At 38.1% G+C, this 9,498-nt stretch overlaps 1 protein-coding gene across 1 annotated transcript in view; it reads left to right on the forward strand.

The window, feature by feature from the left end:
- LOC107643989 overlaps nt 1–1,471 on the forward strand; it is a 7,690-nt gene extending 6,219 nt beyond the window's left edge. Inside the window, 1 exon segment of the mRNA XM_021123916.1 lies at nt 934–1,471. The gene's annotated coding sequence lies outside the window, so the exon portion shown is untranslated.

The following is a 9,498-nucleotide window of genomic DNA, read 5'->3' on the forward strand; positions in this document are numbered from 1 at the left end:
TTTCTGACTACCTGTGAAGTTTTCGGCTGTGTGCACGTGCTTTTTCTATTTATGATAATGATAGACATCATGGGCCTGAAGCCTAAGTGACGGGGTTTTTCTTTTGGTAATCAGTGTGGGCTACGCCATATTTTTTACTCAAAAAAATCTGCAATAATTTCGATTCTCCTTCCATTATATTTTTTTATTGTCTCTTAATTTTATGTAATAATTCACTTATGCTTCTAAGTATATGTTTATTAGATAGGATTCTAGGATCTATTTATTTATTTATTTTTTTATCCATTTCTTCCAAATCTCTGTAGTGTCTCAGATTTTGAAATCCTTAGTTTCATGAAATTGGCTCTTGGCCAAGTCTGTCAAATTAGGTCATGTTGATGTATGCCTTTGATGTTAGATCTTTGGTTGCGTTTGTTTACAGAGATAGGACACTGAGACAGGGACACAGAAACACATAATCGTGTTTGGCAGAAGAGATATGTACAGAGACAATGTGTCCAGAGACACTAACAAGGGATACAACTTATTTTTTATTTTTTCTTTCATTATTCTTATTAATTTTTCATGATTATATTTTTTATTATTATATTTTTCATCTCAAATTTTTTAAATGAAAAAAAAAATGAGAAATAAGTTGAATTTTCATAATTTGTTCTAGTTTTTCACCAAACAGAATACAAGAACACAAAAATTTGTGTCTCTGTCCTTCAGTGTCTTGTCCTGTCTTGTTCTCAGAAACAAACGCAGCCTTTATGATTTGTCTCAAGGCCTGCTGAATTCGGGTTCCATTTGTTTACAATGCTGTTATTTACACGATGCTGGTTCTATATTCCGCTCATATTGAGGTTGTGTTCATGTCTTGCAATTTCCCGTTTTCAATGCTGTGTAATTTGGAACTTGCAATTAATTGTATGTGTTCCTCGTGCCATGCAGGTTTTTTGTGGAAGATGTCGGGAATATTTGGGATAAATTTAGCATGCCGTGTGTCCACTGATGCTTCGCTTGCTGCTGGCATAGCAGGGCCTCTGATGGCTGATGCAGTTTGTTTTGTATGAATCTGCTTCCAACAGATTGCCCCTTCCTTGCAGATAAGTTTTTTTCTGTGTAGATATCTAACTGAAAACAGGTGTGATAATGCCCCGCCTAGTGTCTCAGAAAACGAAAAAAGAAAGAAAAAAGGAAAAAAAGGAAAAAAAAATTGGCATAAATGTTGACTGTGACCGTTCCTTGCAACATCCCAATCCATTCTCAACCATTTGAAAGGAGAGGATTGGATGAATCACTGGCCAGGCTTGAAGCCAGTTCTGTCTTTCTTAAAATTATTTTTTCTTTCCTCCTTACCTTCTCTTCCAACTTTTGTTACATATATAGAATGCTGTAGTCTCTTGACTTTTTGAATTTTCTCACTTATCACATTCTGGTTATTGATGATATATGCACAGGTTAGCCGTCATGGTCAATGTGTGGCCTCTATTTCTCTCTCTCTCTCTCTCTCTCTCTCTCTCTCTCTCTCTCTCTGATTTGCATTGTGATGTAGATTAACTCAAATTCTTTGGTAGTGGTTCACGTCTACGTAATATTTGCTGGCGAAACACATTCTTCTCATGGCTCATAATGTTGTATTTTGTTCTTTGCTGTTGAATGCATCTAGCCACAACCCAGCGTCTATACACGATGTCCCATGCAATATTCGACCCAGAAATATGACAAAATGTTTTCGGAAAATATATGCTACAAAAAGATCAGTTATACCAGTTGAATACTACAAATAACGAATTATAGAAACTAAAGCACCAAAATAATAATCTTGCCGATCAGGTTTAATATAGCAGCTAAGAGCAACGCCTGCAGTGGGGGTTCCACTTGGAGCCATATCAACATTTTTGGAAAAGCACGTTATAAAAATAAATAAATAATCAATTCCCAGTTAAGGTCAGGGACTTTTTTTTTGGTGGTTGAAAATTTAAAACAACCAAGCAGAGAAGAAAAATAAAAGTCCTTTAAGTAGCCTTTCTTTTGAAGTATTGGGACGGAGATTGGGTTTAGTATTATATTTGTTGGTTTAGAGATTGGGATTTAGTATTATATTTGTTAATTTAGGGATTGATACTAAAATTTGAACTTTTATTTTTAAAATTTTAGTACCAAAGTGGGGACACAGAAGATTGAAATATTTTGGGATGGAGATTGAAATTTTAATAACATTTTATATTTAAAATATTTTTATTTCAATTAATTAATTATAATTTTGTCTTTTGTACAAATTAAAATAGAGTTTTATTTTTATTTCAGTTTCTGTCTTTTACTTTACATGAAATACAATACTTGAGATTTATTTCAGTCTATCTCTTAGTCTCTGTCTCTCTTTCTTCTAAACATTACGTGTATTATTTTGGTAGAGAGACAGAGACAATAAGATTGAGATTGAGAGACAGAGATTCAGAGACAGAAATTAAAATAAATCTCAGTATTCTGTTTGGTATAAAGTGGGAGATAGAAATTGAAACAAGAATGAAGTTTTAATTTAATTTGTACAAAGGATAAAATTGGAATTAATTAATTGAAATGAGAGTTTTTAGGTATAAAATGTTAATAAAGTTTTAGTCTCCGTTTCTAAATATTTCAATTCCTTGTGTTCTCAATTTTTGGAGGTACTGAAATTTTGGGGACAGAGATAGAAATTTTAGTACCAACCTTTGAGCCAACAAACATGATACTGAGTCTCAGTCTTTCAATTTTTGTACTAGTACCTCAAAATAAACGCTAAGGTACTGAGACAGAAATTGGGAAACTAAGACTCAGTATCATGTTTAGAAATTTCAGTATTTCAGTACTTATAAAAAATGAGGACACAGGGGACTAAAATTTTTAGAGATGGAGACTAAAACTTTAATAACATTTTATACCTAAAATACCTTCATTTCAATTAATTAATTTCAATTTTATTCTTTGTACAAATTAAATTAGAATTTCATTCTTGTTTTAATTTCTGTCTCTCACTTTGCACCAAACAGAATACTAAGATTTATTTCAATCTCTATCTCTTAGTCTTTGTCTCTCAGTCTCAGTCTTTCCATCTCTGTCTCTCCACCAAACGTTACCTAAGGTAGCGTTTGGTGGAGAGACAGAGACGAAAAGACTGAGACTGAGAGACAAAGACTAAGAGACAAGGATTGAAATAAATCTCAGTATTCTGTTTGGTGTAAAATAGGAGACAGGAATTAAAACAAGAATGAAATTCTAATTTAATTTGTACAAAGGGTAAAATTGGAATTAATTAATTGAAATGAACGTATTTTAGGTATAAAATGTTATTAAAGTTTCAGTCTCCATCTCTAAAAATTTCAGTCCCCTGTGTCCCTACTTTTTGGAAGTACTGAAATACTGAAATTTTAGAGACAGAGACAGAAATTTTAGTACCAATCTCTGAACTAACAAACACGATACTGAGTCTCAGTCTCTCAGTCTCTGTCTCAGTACCTCAAAACAAACGCTACCTAAGGGACTTCTGAATACTCATCTTAAACTCCTTCTAAGGTACTGGAAGCTCTATATGCTACGAATGCAATCTCGACATCGTCTTTGTCATGGTATCTACCACTATGTTTGCATCTCGTAGGATTCACTGACTTTAAGAACCAAAGGATTTATACACCCGGCATTATCATGAGAATTGTTAATAAGAATGAAAGCTTCTAGATAATCTGTTTCGCAAATCACATCTCTTTGCCCCAAGTCCTAGGTTAAAAGAAATCATCCCCAAATAGCAAACAACTCTCTTTAAAAAATATTGCAGCTCTCTATTGTTTTCAAATAGCCTTGTTATCAATTTCTGTTTCCGTCTTTGTTAAAACAAACAAAACTAATCTGATCCTTGTAACCAGAGTAACTAGAATCACAATTGATCTTAAAAGTACCAATCGGAGGAGAAACCCAAGTGTAACTAATAAAAAAAGGAATAGAAACTTGTTGCAATTCAGAGACATTCCAAAGCTCCTTCTCAAAGGCTAAAACCATAAGAGTCACTTTAAAAGGAGACCAAGGTTTATGATAGTTAAAAATTTTATTGTCTCCAAATCCACCATAGACAAAAAAAAAATCTAAAAGAATGTTCATTTCTATAGGACAAGAATTAGTTCTTTAAATCCAGATGATGATTGAAAATTTCTAGAGTCTGCCAAACAAATTGAGTTTTTGAACAATCCCGAATACAGTGAAAAACTGTTTCCTGGCAAGTCAAGCAACTAGGATAACTATCTGTAGGTGAAAGACCCCTCATGAGATAAAAAACAGCAGTGGACAGTGCCTCTCGCAGACAAAGCCAAGCCAAGAATTTGATCTTTTCTGGAACAAGCTGACGCTAAAGTCAAAGTCAGTTCCCTCTCTCCTCCCATCTAAACATCTTCTTGCATAGCCATAAGTAGCCATTACGGACATCATAAACCTTAGCTGCTCCACCGGACCAAGTCCAGCCTACCATTAAACCCACTTGTACATACGAGTTGTAGGAGAGAATGCTTTCATGCAAACTCTGGTGAAAAGGAGAATAGATCTTCTCAAAGTGCCACTCTCCAACTGACCATAAATCTAAAATTTGGAGATCCGAATAAAAAATATGAACATAATTCATCTCATTACATAGCTGCCCCTCCTTCCTCCAGATAGAGAACTAAAAATTTTGGTCCAAATTCCTAATGCACCAATCAAAATCATCTTTCAAAATATCCTAAATTTTACACAAACTCCTCCAAATATAAGATCCGTTATCCGTAGAACGGTTGAAAGCATCACCTAGAGAAAAACGGTATTTAACTGTCAATAGTTGAACCAAAAATTTGTGGGGATAATGAAAGAGTTGCCAAACTAGGTTCTCAAGAAAAGCAATATTAGCAAAAAACGGAGCCCGTATTCCCAAACTACCAAACTTTTTTGGATCGACCAACACCTTCCAACTAACAAGATTTAGCCCCCCGATCATTGGCTTGACCTTTCCAGAGAAAATTCATCATCGTAGATGATATAGAATTTGTTATCCCTTTGAAAAAGAGAGAGGCTTGCACGCAGTAAGTAGGAATAGCCGCCACAAACGAATTGATCAAATAGAGCCTTCCTGCCTTATTGAGTAAACGCCCTTTCTAGCTAGCTAGCCATCCTCGGATCTTATCCAGAACCTCATTAAAAGATGGTCGAGTCACCCGAGAATGACTAAGAGTAATCCTGAGGTATTTGCCCAAATTCTGGACAAAACGAATAGAGGACACCCCAATAAAGATTTCTTTTTTAGTCGCTAAAACACTACGTGAACACAACACTTTAGACTTCTCCACATTAATCTTCATCCCAGAAGTTTTACAGAAACTCTCAAATGCTGCCATTATATTTTGAATTTGTCGTTTCTTCGGCTTACAGAAGAGAAGCAAATCATCGGTGAACATTAAATGCAAAATTCTCGGACCCCTCTAGAAATAGCAATCAACTTCCACCTCCTCGGAACTGGTTACTGGTAGGCCTACGGAGGCTGAGCACGGTGAGGACAGAATAGTAATCTCTGATGTGTTATTGAATGATGTGGACGTTGCCTTTTTGAAATTCAAAAAGGATACGGTTGTACCAGATTCAGCTAGTACCAAGGACGGTGAAGTAGCGGGTTTGAAGGGATGTGAGATAGTTCATGAGGGGGAGTCGGAGAATACAGTCACGCAAGTATGGGGAGGGGAAGCTGGGACACGGTTGAAGTATTGTAACAGTATGGGCTCGCATTCAATTGGCCCAACACCAACTAAGAACGGAGGGGGGAGGCTGACCGTAAGGGACATGAGTATTGAGAAGGAGCCTGTTGTTGGGCTGGGCCAGGATGGCCTCCTAACTGAAACGGCGTATGGTTTTCTTTCCATTGGAGGCCACAACGGGTCGGGCGGCCTGAGGATCCGGAGGGATCCACGGGAGCTGTTTGAAGCGGCGCCGATGGAAGGTTTGCGAGGGCTGGGGTGCTCACCAGCGGAGAAGGATCCTGAGGCGAGAGGGTTGCCGCTTAAACTCGGGGATCCGTCGGTGGATAAGAACCCGGAACTAGAGGAGATGGTGGGAGGCGGAGGACCGATCGATGGGGTGGGAGTTGAGCTTGATGGGGGAAGGGTTGCGCAGGAGGGGACGGAAATCAGGGCGGCAGTCCACCGGCAGGAGCAAGGGGCGCAGGATGGGATAAGTGAGGCCGGCTTGCACGATGAGGGATCCCAAGCGGGATTGAGCTGCCTAATGGGGAAGGATGGTACCTCGGGAGCACAGGGAAACGCAGTGAGGGACGTCCCGGAGGTGGCTGCCTGTGGCAATGCCCGGGGGGCAGGAGCAGGGGCTAGGCTGGGCACAGTTAGCCATGTAGAAGGTCAACGGAACTTTATGTGGTGCAGGGAGAATGGGAACTATGGTATACCTATGGTAAAGTGGGAGATAGTTCAGGCTCCAAAAAAGGTTGGGGGATTGGGGGTTGGTGATGCAGTGCTGAGAAACACAGCGCTTCTGTTTAAGTGGTGGTGGAGGTTTTCAAAGGAGGATTGCCCGCTGTGGAAGAAGATTGTGTGTTCGTGTAATAAGTTGAACCCGGATGTCATGTTAGCAACTCAGCCTTTACCAGTAAAGGGTGGCCCTTGGAAGGACATATGTCAGTTGAATATAAAAGAACCGCGGATTCGTGATAAAGTGGTAAGTGGACTGGCAATGGAAGTAGGCAATGGTATGCAGACTCGATTTTGGGAAGATAACTGGGTTCAAGGTGGTACTCTGAAAGGAAGTCATCCGAGACTCTACTCTATTTCCAGTCAGCAAGGACTTGTCATCGGGGAGTGTGGTTTTTGGGATGGGCTTGATTGGATTTGGAATTTTCAATGGAGGAGGGCACTGTTCCAATGGGAGCTGGAGCTTGTCAATCAACTGCATGAGAGGTTAAGGCCAGTGAGGTTGTCATCAGGTAGGGAGGACAATGTGGTGTGGAAGTTTGAAAATAAAGGTATTTTCTCTACTAGTTGTGTGATCCAGGCTATACAAGCGGAGACATTATCAGCTGAGATAACGAGTTATAGCTTCACGAGTTCCATTTGGAAAGGTTTCGTTCCTCCGAGAATTGAGCTCTTTGGGTGGTTTGTGCTAGTGGGTAGAGTTAACACCAAGGAGTGGCTGACTAAACTAGGAGTCAACATTCTGGGGGATAGTATGTGTGTACTGTGTACCAAGGAATTAGAATCTGTTGAGCATTTATTCCTTAGGTGTGAGGTAACATGGCAGGTGTGGTGCAAGTGGCTGAGGCTACTAGGAAGGGAGTGGGTGATTCCCGGAACTGTTAAAGAAATGTTTGAGTGTTGGCATGGAATGCATAATAGACAACAGGGGAAGAAGATGTGGATGTCAGTGTTCTTTGCAGTGATTTGGAACATCTGGTTGGAACGGAATGCACGAATCTTCAAGAATGCAAGAGCAAGCCTGGAGGTCATACACACAAGGACGTTGATGAGCTACACGGAATGGAGTGGTGGTGATCCTGGGGGAGGATGAGAGTACTGGGGATAGTAGGGGTTGGTTTATTTGTTGGTAGTTAGTTATGTGTCTTCTTTTTTCTTTTATTTGCTCCACTTTAATGTGTTGAGCTTCCTTTGTTTCAAAAAAAAAAAAACTTCCACCTCCTCATAACAACTTGATGGTTAATAAAGCAGGGCAGTCTCTCCATACACAACACGAAAAGATATGGTGACATAGGATCTCTTTACCGAAGACCCCATCTAGGAATAAAATTGCCCAATCTATCATCATTCCAGAGAATAGACAAAGAAGATGAAGTGATATAACTCATAATCAGGTTGACTGTAGGAATAGAAAAACCGAATTTCATGAGGGCTGCTTTAGAAATCTCCAATCAACTCTGTTATATGCTTTCTCTAAATCAATCTTAAACGCCAGAATTCCTTTCTTCAACTTAGTTCTTTTCATGAAATGAAGAATCTCTTGTGCTATAATAATGTTGTCCGATGCTCTCCTTCCAGAATAAACATTTATACAATAAATCGTATATTTTGTTACATTATTATCTTATTATGTAATATTGATTAAATAAATAAAAAATATTTTCATTTAGAACATGACTTTAATATATTCCATCTCATAAGAGGAAAAGCTCAATGCAGTTCACTAAGTATCTCTCTTATCCTCAACAATGATAATTGTAGCCCGAGACAAGTTTGTATTATGTTTTCAAGTTTTGTCTTCTTCTAAATTTATGGTAGAGCACGTATATTGTAAAGTGAGAGTGAACTATTAATCCGACTCTTGTCCATTTTTCAGAATGACAACACGATCCCTCAAGATAAAAATGATCCATATCGATCTATATCCTCTAATTTTATGACACAACGCACTTCGGTTCCTGTCCTCTACTTTTCGTGACACAACGTGATTTCTATGGGTGTTTTTCCATCAACGTGTTTTCCCATCGATTCTGAATGAAAAACGCTGATGTGTCAAGTTCAGAAATGGACAAAGACCTAATTGTCTCTAAATTCAAATTGGTTAGAGGTTTATTTGTCCTTATTCTTTAAACAATATTTTTTTAAATTATTTTTTTATTCGTTATATTAATATTCTTTTTTTAATAAATTATTGAATATATGGTATAATAAATACAAATTAATTAATAAATTATTCAAATTTAAAATATTATTTATTATGAAACTAAATAAATAATTCTCAAATATAATTTTTAAATATATAAATAATAATAAATAATAAATATTAAAATTCAATTAATACATTAATGATAATAACCCTATGATATACTATTAATTTTATAAGCAAGATAATTTTTACAATAAAGTAGAAACTGATGAGCACATTATTTAATATATAGTAAAAAAATTTTAAGGGTTAAGTACGATTTTGGTTACAAAGGTAAGGGCTGAAAAATTTTTTTATTTTCGGCCTTTTTTCGATACAAAATGGTCCCAAAGATCTCAGGCTTTTTTTTTAAATCGTCCTTCGGACGAAAATACTCTTCCCCCTTCTTCCCCAAAATGCAGAAACAGAAGCAGGTAGAAGCAGAATGCAGAAGCAAAAAGCAGAAGCAGTGTAACAACAACAACAATGAAACAACAACAACTAGAAGAACAACACCAACAACAACAATGGATAATGAAATCAGAACAACAACGAAAGAAAAACCAGAAGCAGAAGCAAAAACAGAAACAGAAGCAGAAGCAAAAGCAGCAACAACGATGAGCATCGACGACCGAGCGAGGAGGAGGAGCAGAAACGGCGAGCGGCGCGCGAGTGGTGGCGGCGGCACTGAACGCGGTCTCCCTCTCCCTTCCGGTCTCTTTCTTCTCCCTTGCTCTTCATCTCCCCCCCTCTTCATCTGTGTGTGTGGCTGTTTTCCCTTCCGTTCTCTCCATCACAGGCGGCGGCACAGCAGCGTGGCAGTGCTACCTTCCCTTCCCCCTTCTTCCTTCTTCCCTCTCC

Source organism: Arachis ipaensis, chromosome B05 (genome assembly GCF_000816755.2).
Source record: "Arachis ipaensis cultivar K30076 chromosome B05, Araip1.1, whole genome shotgun sequence".
NCBI classification, from domain to species: Eukaryota; Viridiplantae; Streptophyta; class Magnoliopsida; order Fabales; family Fabaceae; genus Arachis; species Arachis ipaensis.